Raw genomic sequence first — 19174 nt, 5'->3', positions numbered from 1 at the left:
ATAAACTACATATTCACTGCCACAATTTAGTAAACTTTTAATGCCAAATGATTCTGATGTTACTATAGACGTAAAATTGGTGACCTTATGTGTAATGTTGGAACAGCACATACACCTGGGCAAACCACAACGAAATGAGCCTAATATTGATGGCTGTAGCCTTGAGATGCTTAGATTTCCTTGGTTTTGCAATTTACTTGGGGCCAATAAATTTTTAAGAGTCTTGGACCTTCTAAAAGTGACCTTAGGTAAAGGGGGGAGTAACCCCTTAAGTACCGGATCGTTACAAAGGATGTGCCAATGCTTACACAGAATTGACCTAATCGATTTACTCCCAGCATTAAAGGTTGTAATAAAATTATATTTGTAATCAAAATGATCAACTTTCTTATCCACTACTTTTACACATTCTTCTTGAGTCATTTCTGTTGCTCTGGATTGTGCTCCTTCAATAAGACTAATCGGGAAATGTTTCTCCCTAAATCTTTTCCTTAAAATCAAACATTCATTTTTAAAATCAACCGGATTGGAGCAGTTTTTCCTAATTCTTCGAAATTGTCCGAAGGGGACATTCCGGAGCCACGGTGGATAGTGGGCACTTGTAAAATCCAGATAGCTATTTACATCCACCGTCTTGAAATGTGTTCTGGTTGTGAATGTGTCACCATTTCTACAGATAGTTAGATCTAGAAAATCAATTGCGTCTTCCGAATATGTGTGCGTAAAATTCAAACCATAGGAATTTGTATTTAAAAATTCAATAAAGGAGATAGCAGAGGCCTCATCACCATTCCATACAAAAAACAAATCGTCGATAAAACGTTTATAAAACAGTATATTCTTGCGAAACGGATGCTCACACCAAATATGATTATTTTCAAACTGGCCCATATAGAGGTTTGCATAAGACGGGGCAAACCTGGAACCCATTGCGCATCCCCTGATTTGACGATAATATTTATTTTCGAACCTAAAAGTGTTATGTTGTAAGATAAAATCAATGCATTGGATTAAAAAATTATTTTGTTCAGTAGGTATGCGGACTTCCATAGACAAGAAATGAGAAATAGCGTCAATCCCTAAATTGTGTGGAATATTAGAATATAGTGCAGATACATCTGCTGTGAGGAAACTCACTTTACTAAACTTATAACCATCATTGAATACCTTAAGATCCCTGATGAGTTGTGAAGAATCCTTCAGAAAGGAGGGTAAATCTAGGACGAAGGGCTGAAGATGTAAATCTAAATAATGAGACAGGTTACTCGTGAGGGAACCTATACCTGAAATAATAGGCCGACCAGGTGGGGAAGAAATGGATTTATGGATTTTCGGTAAATGATATAAAAATGGTGTATTTGGAAATGAAACGGATAGAAACTTTTTTTTCTTTTTTTGATAAAAGACCCTTAGTACATGCTGACCCTATCAAAAGGTTATATTCAATGAGATCGGATGGTATAGTATTAGTTGTCAATTTTTCATAGAACGTAACATCAGATTAAATGTTATTTTCGTTTTTTATAGACTTAGAAATTTTTCTGCCCTTTTGAGAATTTTATAGTATTTTAACTCACCGCTAACCCTAATTGCCGGCTTTTTTGTTGTCATCAATACGGCTTGTATATCAAACATTTTATGTATCTTATAAATTGGGATTATATTATTATGTTCTGTCACTTTTTCCTATATGTTAAATGTAATTATGTTAAATGTAACTACCATATTGCTCTTTTATCTAATTGACGCATATTTCTTCAATCATTCGTGTTTGCTTTTTGTTCTATTCCTTGTAGCAAACTCCCTGTGTCCCCTCCCCATTTCCTCCTGTGATTGGTCGGTTTTTGATTACTGACATGTGTATATATATGGGAGATGTTCATTTGTGTATGTTCATGGCCTGAGGAAGACGCAATTCCTGCGTCGAAACGCGTAGCCTACCTATCGTTAATAAACATCGATATTGATATTAGCAGCGCCTTGCATCGGTCCCCCTTTTTTTCCATCCTTTACTGTAGTACCCCTACACAGTATAATATCCGCTTAGTGGCCCCCACACAGTATAATGCCCCCCTGTAGATTTTGCCATATTGCCTCCCTGTAGACAGTGCCATAATCCCCCATATCCTTTTTGTAGATTGTGCCATACAGCCCCCACACCTCCCCCTTGTAGACAGTGCCATACAGTCCCCCACCTCCCCCTTGTAGATTGTGCCATACAGTCCCCGCACCTGCCACTTGTAGACAGTGCCCCCAAACAAAAACATAAATTGTACTCACCTAGGCCCCGTTCCCATGACAGGACCCTAGTACAGAGTTTCCCAACCTTTTCGGACTCGAGGCAGCACTGGAAAAACACAATTTCCTCAGGGCCCCCCTACCAAAAATTGTTTTGAGAAAGACAGAAAACGGCTAAGAACAAGCACTCCACTCGTAGGGCATGTTCACACACGTTTTTTGTTAGGCAAAAAAAATCTGCCTCAAAATTCCTTCAGCAACTGACAGCGTTGTGTGACCTTTCTTTTGTGTTTTTTCTTAAGCTGTTGAAGCGAATGCAAACGACGCAGGAAAAAAAGCTCCAAACGAGCGCCGCAGGTATCTTCTGCCTCCTATTAATTTCAATTGGAGGTCAGAGGTGGAAACCACTTGAAGACCATCAGCCCCTCACTCACAGAAAAATGACCATCAACCCCCCACTCACAGTAAAATGACCATCAGCCCACCACTCAGTAAAATGACCATCAGACCCCCACTCACAAATTCCTCCTGTAGGTAGCGCCACACAGCCCCTTGTAGGTAGCGCCACACAGCCCCTTGTAGGTAGCACCACACAGCCCCTTGTGGGTAGCGCCAGACAGTCCCCTTGTAGGTAGCCCCACACAGCCCCCTTGTAGGTAGCGCCACACAGCCCCCTTATAGGTAGCGCCACAAAGCCCCCTTGTAGATAGCGCCACACAGCCCCCTTGTAAATAGCGTCACACAGCCCAAGGTTGAGTGTGCCACACAGCCCCCTGTAGGGAGGGCCACACAGCCCCCTGTAGGGAGTGCCGCACAGCCCCCTGTAGGGAGTGCCGCACAGCCCCCTGGTAGGAAGTGTCACAAAGACACCTAGTAGGGAGTGCCACACAACCCAGAGCCCCCTGGTAGGGAGTGCCACACAGCCCCCTGGTTGGTAGTGCCCACAGCCCCCTGGTTGGTAGTGCCCCACAGCCCCCTGGTTGGTAGTGCCACACAGCCCACAGCTCCCTGGTTGGTAGTGCCACACAGCCCACTGGTTGGTAGTGCCACACAGCCCACTGGTTGGTAGTGCCACACAGCCGACAGCCCCCTGGTTGGTAGTGCCACACAGCCCACAGCCCCCTGGTTGGTAGAGCCACACAGCCCACAGCCCCCTGGTAGGTAGTGCCACACAGCCCACTGGTTGGTAGTGCCACACAGTCCACAGCCCCCTGGTTGGTAGTGCCACACAGCCCACAGCCCCCTGGTAGGTAGTGCCACACAGCCCCCTAGTAGGTAGTGCCACACAGCCCACTGGTTGGTAGTGCCACACAGCCCACAGCCCCTGGTTGGTAGTGCCACACAGCCCACAGCTCCCTTGTAGGTAGTGCAAGGACTACGAAATGACCGATAGCTGGTGGGCAATAGACATTCAAAAAAGGACAACTGTGCAGGAGCACACAGAATGCCCAGCTTTCCCAGCTATCAAATAAATGTCTGGAAATAAACTAAGTTATAAATTGTATTTATTCTGAGTAAAGGATTAATCCTTTTAGCTAGATTAAATAAAAGTTATATCTTAGTTTATTTCCACACTTTTTATTTTTTTGATACCCAGGAAAGCTGGGTATTTTGTGTGCTCCTGCACAGTTGTCCTTTGTATGTAGTGCCACACAGCCCACAGCCCCCCTGTAGATAGCAACCCCCACTCCTTCCAGTAAAGATAGCGCCAGCATAGCTCCCTGAAGGAGCAGAATCCCCGTGTGGCCGGGGATTCCGGTCCTGGAGCGCTGCTTGATGCCTCTGTCCATATATGGACAGTAACATCAGGGAAAACTCCTGAAGCAGAATCCCCGGTCACAGCGTTGCAGACGCTATGAACGTCGATTCCACTCCAGGATATGCTCCTGACATCTGTGTCCATGACGTCATTAGCTTCTCCTGGAGTGGAATCCCCGATCATAGAGTCTGCAATGCTGTGACCGGGGATTCCGCTTCAGGAGTTTTTCCTGATGTCACTGTCCATATATGGACAGAGGCATCAAGTAGCGCCCTAGGACAGTAATCCCCGGCCACACGGTGATTCCGCTCCTTCAGGGAGCTACGGTGGCGCTATCCTGGAAGGGAGGGGGTTTGATATCTACAGGGGGGCACTATAGCAGAGCAAGGGAGGTATCTCCCTGTTCTGCTGTCTACTAGTGCCACTGTAGCTGAAGGGAGCTACAGTGGCGCTAGTAGACAGCAGAGAAGGGAGATATCTCCCTGCTCTGCTATAGTGCCGTCGCTACCGCTATAGCAGCCACAGCAGCTGCTAGCGGCGCCACCGCCCTCATGCCCGGTGTCACCGCTAGCAACTGCTATGGCTGCTACAGCGGTAGCGATGGCCACTAAGTGAAGAAGTGCCCGGGTGCAACTGCAGTTAATGTGTGTATCCCCGCTGGTAGTTGCAACGGCGCGGGGACACACACACACCCGCTGGTGCCCCCCTTGCCGTTTGGCGGCAGGCGCCCTATGCGACCGCACTGGTCGAACATAGCTGAGGCCGGCCATGTTTACAACAGTAACCGATGTAAATTATAGCAGAACTCTATATGTATAGTGCGGCCCAGATTTATCTCTGGGGGGCGTAACAAGGCAAAGGTCCGTGCCAGACCCATATCCCCCCCCCCAATCAGACTGTTTGCCCCCCCCAATCAGACAATAAAATACATTTTATAAATGTACTTACCTCACCACTCCGATTCTCCCTCCCGGATTCCCTCAGGCTCTTACAGCAGGCCGCAGCACGTAGAAAGTACTGATGACAGGTCGCGTTGCAGATAAAAGATGCGACACATTTATTAAGAGTCGTTCTCCTGTTAATAAATGTGTTGCATCTTACTCCAGCAAACTGTTTAATAGGACTGGTGTATGAAACGCCAGTATTAAAGGGAATGTGTCGCTAGAATTTTTTATATTTTTTTCAGTTAAACATCATTGCCTTATGCTGCAAATTTGTAGTAGACACACTCGCTCTAGTGTCCTCACAGAATCCACCCTCCTTTATCCTAGCTAGTGCCGGGAGAAATGAGGGGGTTGAAATGTTCAAGCCTCCTATACTGTGTGCCGCCATTTTATGAGCGAATGCACAGTGTAGGAGGATTAGAGACAGTGCTCAGCAGACAGTATAGCACTAACATACACACACATCACATACACAAACATAACTTACCTGCTCCGGCCGCTGCTGCCGCCTCCGCCCTGCCGCTCCTAGTCTTTGCGTCTGCGCTGCCTTCAACATATGGCCGGAAGCCGCGACCGGAAGTCGTCATCTTACTATCCGACCGTGGCTTCCGGTCCACATGAAAATAGCGCCGGATGTAGTTCTACCAAAGACCTTCCTTTTGGTCTGTGTGGGAGTGGCGCATGCGCCATTCCCACACAGACGGCATACGCTATAGTGAATGGACAGATACAGAGATGAAAAAAAAAATGGCAGCCCCCATAGATAAGTAAAAGAAAGAAAAAAGTACAACACAAAGACACAAATAAATACAATTTATTTTAATGACATACTAAAAGCAATATTATATATTAAAAAAAAAAAATCTGTGACACCTTCCCTTTAAAACGGGTTTTCCACGTTCTGACAACTGATCACCTATCCACTGGATAGGTCAACAGTATATGATCGGAGCGTGACCGACACCTGGACCCCGCACCGATCCGCCACTCCAGCTGCCTCCGGGCACCGGACAACACTGCCGGAAGCAGACGGCTCCGGTCAAAGAATTGAGGCCGAGCTGCAGTTCTGCCGAACGGCCGCTATGCAGTGATCGGAGCCATCTGCTTCCGGTATTTTTGTCCAGTGCGCGGAGGCAGCTGGACTGGCAGATCGGTGCGGGGTCTGGTGTAGTAACGATTGTTTGCCCCCATACATTACTGATGCTCCTTGTGACACGCTGTATCGTCGATTGGCGCTGGTTTTCATGGTTAGTATCGGGACGTCTAAAAGGACCTTTATTTCCTCAGTCACCACCATAACTAGGCATTGGAACCAACCCTTCCACCTTAGCGGGTAAAGATTAACCATCTAAAAGGTTCACTATATACACATAAGGGCTAAAGGTAAAAACACAGAGGTGCTCACCATATATCCAGCGTATAACTGTGTCCTCCAAATCTTACGAAGCAGGAGTTGTTCTAGATTCCTGTTTATGTCCCAGACACGTTCATACCATTTTAGACAATGAATTGACATATCGCAAACTTGTGGAAAAACCAAGCACCGCATGTAAAGAATCTTTAAAAAATCTGCTAGAAGAAGGAATTGCATTAGGAGTATTAGCCAAGAAACAGGCAGAATACTTACTGATAGAATTCCCTATTGTTCCCATATTCCATGGGATGCCAAAAATCCATAACTTTGCATGGTCTTGAAACTTGGGCTCTCTGTGACGTAGCTGGCTAGTACCCCTGCAAACAGGCCTGCCATCAGGGTAGTACCACTGGTACTACTGTCAGGGGCCTGGCCAAATAGTAAAATAAAGTGGGCAGCCGCCGCACATCAAGGTTATGATCAGCGGTAATTGGTTTGTAGAAAGGAATGGGACCCATGCAGGGGCCAGAAGCAGCGGCCAGCTCTGCAACTTGGTGAGTGACAGTTTTAAAGCAGTAGATTCAGTTTAATAAATTTTTTTTATGTTGCCCCTCTGCTCCCACCTTCCCACCTGTCTCTCTCCCCTTCCCCTTCCCAGACCCCAGTCAAGTGTCATATTCACTCTGGCCCAACTCCCGCCTCGGCCACTTTCCGTTCTCTTAGCCTACTCCTCTGCCTACATCCTGGTATAATAGCTAAAGAAAATTACCTTATGAGGTTTAGAGTTAGTTAGTTAGTTATATGTCTAAATTTTTATCTAAGGTTTGCACACCATGACGGTCGGTAGTCATGTAGACCGGACGCTTCCATGATTTGAATACGCTGTGACATGGCACATTGGGTCACGGGAACGTGGTGTAAAGGATCTGCCAGACACAGCTTCTGTGTCGACATCCGTGGTTAATCAGTCTGCACCTGCTCCTAGGTCTGATAGAGTGACTCGATCTGCTACCACTAGGGCTGGTAGGCTCAGGAGTGGGAGAACCTATCACAGCCTGGCCAGTCGGTTCTAGCTCTCGCCCTCCATCTATTTATACCTTCATTTCCTGCTTGTCTTTGCCTGTGATTCTTTCCTGTTTCCTGGCTCTGCTGATCCTGGTATTATTATTATTGACCTTGCTTCATTTTGACCCTAGCTTTACTGAGTACGCTCCTGCTCTGTGTTTGGTACCTCGTACACTCCTGGTTTGACTCAGCTCGTTCACTACGCCTGCTGCTCACGGTGTTGCCTTGGGCAACTGCCCCATTTCCCTTAGCTTCTGTGTACCCTTGTCGGTTTGTCTGTCGTGCACATATTGAGCGTAGGGACCGTCGCCCAGTTGTATGCCGTCGCCTAGGACGGGCCGTGCAAGTAGGCAGATACTGAGTGGCGGGTAGATTAGGGCTCACTTGTCTGTTTCCCTACCCCATCATTACATAATCACAGGCCCATATACCTTTTCTACCCTGGTCCCTTGACACAACTATGGACCCCCTTGAGACCCTGACTCAGCAAATGCAGGGCCTCTCCCTACAGGTCAAAGCCCTGGCTCAGAGGCCCACCTCACCAATTGAACCCCACCTCAAGTTGCTTGACCGGTTCTCAGGGGATCGGAAGACTTTTTTCTCCTTTCGGGAGAGTTGTAGGCTCTATTTCCGTCTAAGTCCCCACTCCTCAGGTTCTGAGAGCCAGGAAGTGGGTATAATTATGTCCTGGCTCCAGGACGGGCACCAAGAATGGGCCTTCTCCTTGGCTCCTGACGCCCCTGAACTTTCCTCTGTTGATCTTTTTTTTTCTGCTCTCGGGCTCATATATGACGAGACTGACAAGACTGCCTTTGCTGAGAGTCAGCTGGTGACCTTACGTCAGGGTAAGAGACCCGTTGAGGAGTACTGTTCTGACTTTAGGAAGTGGTGTGTAGGTTCTCGGTGGAATGACCCTGCCTTGATGTGCCAGTTTAGATTGGGTCTGTCGACGCCCTGAAAGACCTGTTAGTTAGCTATCCCTCTTCAGACTCTTTAGATCAGGTTATGGCTTTAGCGGTACGTCTTGACCGACTTCTCAGGGAACGACGACTTGAATGCTTTTCTGCTTTCTCCTCTGGCTCCCCCATGATGGCACCCGAGGTTCCATTGCTTCGCTCTTCCACGGAAAACTTGGATGAACCAATGCAATTCGGGGCCTCCGTGTCTCCCCAACAACGTAGAGAGCTCCGCAGGAAGAATGGTCTCTGCTTCTACTGTGGGTATGACAAACAACTGTCCTAGGCGTAAGAATAAGCAGCCAGAAGAACTTCCGCGCCTAAGTGACCATCGGGGAGGTTACTTGGGCGCACAGGTATTTCCCGTAAATATGAAACCTAATAAGATCTTGCTTCCCTTTCAGCTCTCTTTTGAGAGTAGGTCTGCTACCGGCAGTGCCTTCGTGGATTCAGGGTCTTCTGCTAATATTATGTCTGTGGAATTTGCTATGTCTCTAGCTATGCCTTTGATTGATTTGCCTAAACCTGTCCCGGTAGTGGGTATCGACTCCACTCCACTTGCTAATGGTTATTTTACGCAGCATACCCCTGTTTTTGAACTCATTGTTGGCTCCATGCATTTGGAGCAGTGCTCTGTACTGGTGATGCAGGGATTATCTTCCGATTTGGTTTTAGGCCTTCCCTGGTTGCAGATGTATAATCCCACGTTTAACTGGAATACTGGGGATCTTACCAAATGGGGTAATGAATGCATGACGTCATGTTTTTCTGTTAATTTTATTTCTCTCCCTGAGGAGGTGAACACTCTACCTGAGTTTATTCAGGACTTCGCTGATGTTTTTTCTAAAAAAGCCTCCGAAGTGTTACCTCCTCATAGAGAATACGATTGCGCAATCGATTTGGTACCAGGAGCTAAGCTCCCTAAGGGTAGAATATTTAATCTCTCTTGTCCCGAACGTGAAGCCATGAAAGAGTATATCCAGGAATGCCTAGCCAATGTTTACATTCGCCCCTCTACTTCTCCGGTAGGTGCTGGCTTCTTCTTCGTAGGGAAGAAGGATGGTGGTCTTAGGCCACCACCACACCATAACCACATAGTGACTGAATAATACCCCCATACTGTTACTGAATAATACCACAACACCATAACCATATAGTGACTGAATAATACCCCCATACTGTTACTGAATAATACCCCCACACCATAACCACATAGTGACTGAATAATACCCCCATACTGATACTGAATAATACCTCCATACTGTTACTGAATACCTCCATACTGTTACTGAATAATACCCCCATACTGTTACTGAATAATACCCCCATACTGTTACTGAGTAATACCACCACAGCATAATCACATAGTGACTGAATAATACCCCCATACTGTTACTGAATAATACATCCACACCATAACCACATAGTGACTGAATAATACCCCCATACAGTTACTGAATAACACCGCCACACCATAACCACATAGTGACTGAATAATACCCCATACTGTTACTGAATAATACCACCACACCATAACCACATAGTGACTGAATAATACCCCCATCCTGTTACTGAATAATACCTCCACACCATAACAACATAGTGACTGAATAATACCCCCATACTGATACTGAATAATACCGCCACACCATAACCACATAGTGACTGAATAATACCCCCATACAGTTACTGAATAATACCGCCACACCATAACCACATAGTGACTGAATAATACCACCATACTGTTAATGAATAATACCACCACACCATGACCACATAGTGACTGAATAATACCACTATACTGTTACTGAATAATACCACCACAGCATAACCACATAGTGACTGAATAATACCACCATACTGTTACTGAATAATACCTCCACACCATAACCACATAGTGACTTAATAATACCCTCATACTGTTACTGAATAATACCACCACACCATAACCACATAGCGACTGAATAATACCCTCATACTGTTACTGAATAATACCGCCACACCATAACCACATAGTGACTGAATAATACCACCATACTGTTACTGAATAATACCACCACACCATAACCACATAGTGACTGAATAATACCCTCATACTTTTACTGAATAACACCACCACACCATAACCACATAGTGACTGAATAATACCCCCATACAGTTACTGAATAACACCACCACACCATAACCACATAGTGACTGAATAATACCCCATACTGTTACTGAATAATACCTCCACACCATAACAACATAGTGACTGAATAATACCCCCATACTGATACTGAATAATACCGCCACACCATAACCACATAGTGACTGAATAATACCCCCATACATTTACTGAATAATACCGCCACACCATGACCAAACAGTGACTGAATAATATCCCATACTGTTACTGAATAATACCTCCACACCATAACAACATAGTGACTGAATAATACCCCCATACTGATACTGAATAATACCACCACACCATAACCACATAGTGACTAAATAATACCCCCATACAGTTACTGAATAATACTGCCACACCATAACCACATAGTGACTGAATAATACCACCATACTGTTACTGAATAATACCACCACACCATAACCACATAGTGACTGAATAATACCACCATACTGTTACTGAATAATACCACCACACCATAACCACATAGTGACTGAATAATACCCCCATACAGTTACTGAATAATACCGCCACACCATGACCACATAGTGACTGAATAATACCACTACACTGTTACTGAATAATACTGCCACAACATAACCACATAGTGACTGAATAATATCCCCATACTGTTACTGAATAATACCACCACACCATAACCACATAGTGACTGAATAATACCCTCATACTGTTACTGAATAATACCACCACACCATAACCACATAGTGACTGAATAATACCCCCATACTGTTACTGAATAATACCACCACACCATAACCACATAGTGACTGACTAATACCCCCATACTGTTACTGAATAATACCACCACACCATAACCACATAGTGACTGAATAATACCACCATACTGTTACTGAATAACACCACCACACCATAACCACATAGTGACTGAATAATACCCCCATACTGATACTGAATAATACCGCCACACCATAACCACATAGTGACTGAATAATACCCCCATACAGTTACTGAATAATACCGCCACACCATAACCACATAGTGACTGAATAATACCACCATACTGTTAATGAATAATACCACCACACCATGACCACATAGTGACTGAATAATACCACTATACTGTTACTGAATAATACCACCACAGCATAACCACATAGTGACTGAATAATACCACCATACTGTTACTGAATAATACCTCCACACCATAACCACATAGTGACTTAATAATACCCTCATACTGTTACTGAATAATACCACCACACCATAACCACATAGCGACTGAATAATACCCTCATACTGTTACTGAATAATACCGCCACACCATAACCACATAGTGACTGAATAATACCACCATACTGTTACTGAATAATACCACCACACCATAACCACATAGTGACTGAATAATACCCTCATACTTTTACTGAATAACACCACCACACCATAACCACATAGTGACTGAATAATACCCCCATACAGTTACTGAATAACACCACCACACCATAACCACATAGTGACTGAATAATACCCCATACTGTTACTGAATAATACCTCCACACCATGACCACATAGTGACTGAATAATACCCCATACTGATACTGAATAATACCGCCACACCATAACCACATAGTGACTGAATAATACCCCCATACATTTACTGAATAATACCGCCACACCATGACCAAACAGTGACTGAATAATATCCCATACTGTTACTGAATAATACCTCCACACCATAACAACATAGTGACTGAATAATACCCCCATACTGATACTGAATAATACCACCACACCATAACCACATAGTGACTAAATAATACCCCCATACAGTTACTGAATAATACCGCCACACCATAACCACATAGTGACTGAATAATACCACCATACTGTTACTGAATAATACCACCACACCATAACCACATAGTGACTGAATAATACCACCATACTGTTACTGAATAATACCACCACACCATAACCACATAGTGACTGAATAATACCCCCATACAGTTACTGAATAATACCGCCACACCATGACCACATAGTGACTGAATAATACCACTACACTGTTACTGAATAATACTGCCACAACATAACCACATAGTGACTGAATAATATCCCCATACTGTTACTGAATAATACCACCACACCATAACCACATAGTGACTGAATAATACCCTCATACTGTTACTGAATAATACCACCACACCATAACCACATAGTGACTGAATAATACCCCCATACTGTTACTGAATAATACCACCACACCATAACCACATAGTGACTGACTAATACCCCCATACTGTTACTGAATAATACCACCACACCATAACCACATAGTGACTGAATAATACCACCATACTGTTACTGAATAACACCACCACACCATAACCACATAGTGACTGAATAATACCCCCATACTGTTACTGAATAATACCTCCACACCATAACAACATAGTGACTGAATAATACCCCCATACTGATACTGAATAATACCGCCACACCATAACCACATAGTGACTGAATAATACCCCCATAAAGTTACTGAATAATACCGCCACACCATGACCACATAGTGACTGAATAATACCACTATACTGTTACTGAATAATACCACCACAGCATAACCACATAGTGACTGAATAATACCACCATACTGTTACTGAATAATACCACCACACCATAACCACATAGTGACTAAATAATACCCCCATACAGTTACTGAATAATACCGCCACACCATGACCACATAGTGACTGAATAATACCACTATACTGTTACTGAATAATACTGCCACAACATAACCACATAGTGACTGAATAATACCACCATACTGTTACTGAATAACACCACCACACCATAACCACATAGTGACTGAATAATACCCCCATACTGTTACTGAATAACACCGCCACACCATAACCACATAGTGACTGAATAATACCCCATACTGTTACTGAATAATAGCTCCACACCATAACAACATAGTGACTGAATAATACCCCCATACTGATACTGAATAATACCACCACACCATAACCACATAGTGACTGAATAATACCACCATACTGTTACTGAATAATACATCCACACCATAACCACATAGTGACTGAATAATACCCTCATACTGTTACTGAATAATACCACCACACCATAACCACATCGTGACTGAATAATACCCTCATACTGTTACTGAATAATACCGCAACACCATAACCACATAGTGACTGAATAATACCACCATACTGTTACTGAATAATACCACCACACCATAACCACATAGTGACTGAATAATACCCTCATACTGTTACTGAATAATACCACCACACCATAACCACATAGTGACTGAATAATACCCCCATACTGATACTGAATAATACCACACCATAACCACATAGTGACTGAATAATACCTCCATACTGATACTGAATAATACCGCCACACCATAACCACATAGTGACTGAATAATACCCCCATAAAGTTACTGAATAATACCGCCACACCATGACCACATAGTGACTGAATAATACCACTATACTGTTACTGAATAATACCACCACAGCATAACCTCATAGTGACTGAATAATACCACCATACTGTTACTGAATAATACCACCACACCATAACCACATAGTGACTAAATAATACCCCCATACAGTTACTGAATAATACCGCCACACCATGACCACATAGTGACTGAATAATACCACTATACTATTACTGAATAATACTGCCACAACATAACCACATAGTGACTGAATAATACCACCATACTGTTACTGAATAACACCACCACACCATAACCACATAGTGACTGAATAATACCCCCATACTGTTACTGAATAACACTGCCACACCATAACCACATAGTGACTGAATAATACCCCATACTGTTACTGAATAATAGCTCCACACCATAACAACATAGTGACTGAATAATACCCCCATACTGATACTGAATAATACCACCACACCATAACCACATAGTGACTGAATAATACCACCATACTGTTACTGAATAATACCTCCACACCATAACCACATAGTGACTGAATAATACCCTCATACAGTTACTGAATAATACCACCACACCATAACCACATAGTGACTGAATAATACCCTCATACTGTTACTGAATAATACCGCCACACCATAACCACATAGTGACTGAATAATACCACCATACTGTTACTGAATAATACCGCCACACCATAACCACATAGTGACTGAATAATACCCCCATACTGTTACTGAATAATACCACCACACCATAACCACATAGTGACTGAATAATACCCTCATACTGTTACTGAATAATACCACCACACCATAACCACATAGTGACTGAATAATACCCCCATACTGATACTGAATAATACCACACCATAACCACATAGTGACTGAATAATACCTCCATACTGTTACTGAATACCTCCATACTGTTACTGAATAATACCCCCATACTGTTACTGAATAATACCCCCATACTGTTACTGAGTAATACCACCACAGCATAACCACATAGTGACTGAATAATACCCCCGTACTGTTACAGAATAATACTGCCACACCATAACCACATAGTGACTGAATAATACCCCCATACAGTTACTGAATAATACCAGCACACCATAACCACATAGTGACTGAATAATACCCTCATACTGTTACTGAATAATACCACCACACCATAACCCCATAGTGACTGAATAATACCCACATACTGTTACTGAATAATAGCACCACACCATAACCACATAGTGACTGAATAATACCCTCATACTGTTACTGAATAATACTGCCACACCATAACCACATAGTGACTGAATAATACCACCATACTGTTACTGAATAATACCACCACACCATAACCACATAGTGACTGAATAATACCCCCATACTGATACTGAATAATACCACCACACCATAACCACATAGTGACTGAATAATACCCTCATACTGTTACTGAATAATACCTCCACACCATAACCACATAGTGACTGAATAATACCCCCATACTGATACTGAATAATACCACCACACCATAACCACATAGTGACTGAATAATACCCTCATACTGATACTGAATAATACCTCCACACCATAACCACATAGTGACTGAATAATACACCCATACTGATACTGAATAATAGCACCACACCATAACCACATAGTGACTGAATAATACCCCCATGTACTGTATATATATATATATATATATATATATATATATATATATAATGCTGCCATATATTGTACATATAGAGTCCAACATATGCTGCAAGTATAATTAATCAAATCACTTTATACTCTGTACATTATGTAGCGGTGTTATAGGTGTGTACACATATATTACCACTACATATTGTTTGTATAAAAAATACTGCTATAACTGTAGACATATAGTACCATTATATTCACTGCACACCTATTATACTGCTATATTCTACACTCACATATAATACCGCTATATACTGCATACACCTGTAATCAGGGGCATAGCTAAAAGCTCATGGGCCCCGATGCAAAAGTTCTTATTGGGTCCCCCCCCACCCGCAAACTTCTCATGGCCGACACTCTGCAGCTTTCAGCTGCATCGCTGGGTCTCCTAAGTGACCCGACAATGCGCACTAGCAGCCGGGGGCGTCACTAAGGACTTAAAATGTCAGGGGAAATAGCCCCAATATATATGTGTCCACCCAAAAAAATGTGTGTGTGTGTGTATAGGAGACAGCAAATCTATAGAACTACGACCCTATAAACTATGGATAGGATACATTGGCTCAGAAGACAGTATCACACATGATAGGATTAGATACAGTGGCTCAGCAGACAGTATCACACATGATAGGATTAGATACAGTGGCTCAGCAGACAGTATCACACATGATAGGATTAGATACAGTGGCTCGGAAGGCAGTATCACACATGATAGGATTAGATACAGTGGCTCAGCAGACAGTATCACACATGATAGGATTAGATACAGTGGCTCAGCAGACAGTATCACACATGATAGGATTAGATACAGTGGCTCGGAAGGCAGTATCACACATGATAGGATTAGATACAGTGGCTCAGCAGACAGTATCACACATGATAGGATTAGATACAGTGGCTCAGCAGACAGTATCACACATGATAGGATTAGATACAGTGGCTCGGAAGGCAGTATCACACATGATATGATTAGCTATAGGGCCCAGCAGACAGTATCACACATGATGGGATTAGATACAATGGCTCAGCAGACAGTATTACACATGATAGGATTAGAGATAGGGCCCAGCAGACAGTATCACACTTGATGGGATTAGATATAAGGCCCAGCAGAGTTTCACACATAATAGGATTAGATACACAGCTCAGCAGACATTATTACACATGATAGGATTAGATACAAAGGCTCAGCTGACAGTATCACACATGGTAGGTTTAGATACAGTGGCTCAGCAGACAGTATCACACATGATAGGATTAGATATAAGGCCCAGCAGAGTTTCACACATGTTGGGATTAGATACACAGCTCAGCAGACAGTATCACACATGATGGGATTAGATACAGTAGCTGAGCAGACAGTATCACACATGATAGGATTAGATACACAGCTCAGCAGACAGTATCACACATGATAGGATTAGATACAGTGGCTCAGCAGACAGTATCACACATGATAGGATTAGATACAGTGGCTCAGCAGACAGTATCACACATGATAGGATTAGATACAGTGGCTCAGCAGACAGTATCACATATGATAGGATTAGATACAGTGGCTCGGAAGGCAGTATCACACATGATAGGATTAGCTATAGGGCCCAGCAGACAGTATCACACATGATGGGATTAGATACAATGGCTCAGCAGACAGTATTACACATGATAGGATTAGAGATAGGGCCCAGCAGACAGTATCACACTTGATGGGATTAGATATAAGGCCCAGCAGAGTTTCACACATAATAGGATTAGATACACAGCTCAGCAGACATTATTACACATGATAGGATTAGATACAAAGGCTCAGCTGACAGTATCACACATGGTAGGTTTAGATACAGTGGCTCAGCAGACAGTATCACACATGATAGGATTAGATATAAGGCCCAGCAGAGTTTCACACATGTTGGGATTAGATACACAGCTCAGCAGACAGTATCACACATGATGGGATTAGATACAGTAGCTGAGCAGACAGTATCACACATGATAGGATTAGATACACAGCTCAGCAGACATTATCACACATGATAGGATTAGATACAGTGGCTCAGCAGACAGTATCACACATGATAGGATTAGATACAGCAGCTCAGCAGACAGTATCACACATGATAGAATTAGATACAGCGGCTCAGCAGACAGTATCACACATGATAGGATTAGATACAGCGGCTCAGCAGACAGTATCACACATGATAGGATTAGATACAGCAGCTCAGCAGACAGTATCACACATGATAGAATTAGATACAGCGGCTCAGCAGACAGTATCACACATGATAGAATTAGATACAGCGGCTCAGCAGACAGTATCACACATGATAGGATAAGGGTATGTGCACACGGTAGCAGGCTTTTACGTCTGAAATGACAGACTGTTTTCAAGGAGAAAACAGCTGCCTCGTTTCAGCCATAATTGCTCCTCCTTGCATTTTGCGAGGCTTCTCTGACAGCCGTAAATTAAGAACGGCTCAAATTACATCTGAAAGAAGTGTCCTGCATATAATGTATATAAGTGTCCTGCACTTCTTTTGACGAGGCTGTATTTTTACGCGTCGTCGTTTGACAGCTGTCAAACGATGACGCGTAAATGACAGGTTGTCTGCACAGTACGTCGGCAAACCCATACAAATGAATGGGCAGATGTTTGCCGACGTATTGTAGCCCTATTTTCAGACGTAAAACGAGGCATAATACGCCTCGTTTACGTCTGAAAATAGGTCGTGTGAACCCAGCCTTAGGTTGGGTTCACACGACCATGTTACGTCCGTAATGTACGGAACGTATTTCGGCAGGAAGACCCAGACCGAACACAGTGCAGGGAGCCGGGCTCCTAGCATCATAGTTATCTACGATGCTAGGAGTCCCTGCCTCTGCGTGGAACTACTGTCCCGTACTGTAATCATGTTTTCAGTACGAGATAGTTGTCCGGCAGCGAGGCAGGGACTCCTAGCATCGTACATCACTATGATGCTAGGAGCCCGGCTCCCTGCACTGTGTTCGGTCCGGGTCTTCCGGCCGAAATACGTTCCATACATTACGGACGTAACATGGTCGTGTGAACCCAGCCTAAGATACTGTGGCTCAGCAGACAGTATCACACATGATAGGATTAGATACAGTGGCTCAACAGACAATATCACAAATGATTGGATTAGAGACATGGCCCTGCACGCTGACATTGCGGCTCCAGCGCTGGACCCAGGAAAGGTAAGAATAATAATTGTTTTGCTTTTTTATGTGTTACTAATTATTTTTGTGTGTTTGTGTTTTTTTACAAGTTCGGTTGTTGGACTACGTCGGATTCAAGGACAACTTCAATGACAGCGTTTTTTTATTCTCAATAAAATGGTTAATGGGGGTTGTGTTTTTTTGTTTCAATAAAATATTTTTTCTATGTGCTTGTACTTTTTTAAACTTTATTATTACCGCCTTAGTAATGGCCGCTGGATGATTGACAACCTCCATTACTAAGGCGGGGCT

The sequence above is a fragment of the Rhinoderma darwinii genome (genome assembly GCF_050947455.1).
Source record: "Rhinoderma darwinii isolate aRhiDar2 chromosome 11 unlocalized genomic scaffold, aRhiDar2.hap1 SUPER_11_unloc_17, whole genome shotgun sequence".
In the NCBI taxonomy this organism is placed as follows: domain Eukaryota; kingdom Metazoa; phylum Chordata; class Amphibia; order Anura; family Rhinodermatidae; genus Rhinoderma; species Rhinoderma darwinii.
The sequence above is the reverse complement of the archived record's forward strand: the minus strand, read 5'-3'. Positions refer to the sequence as shown.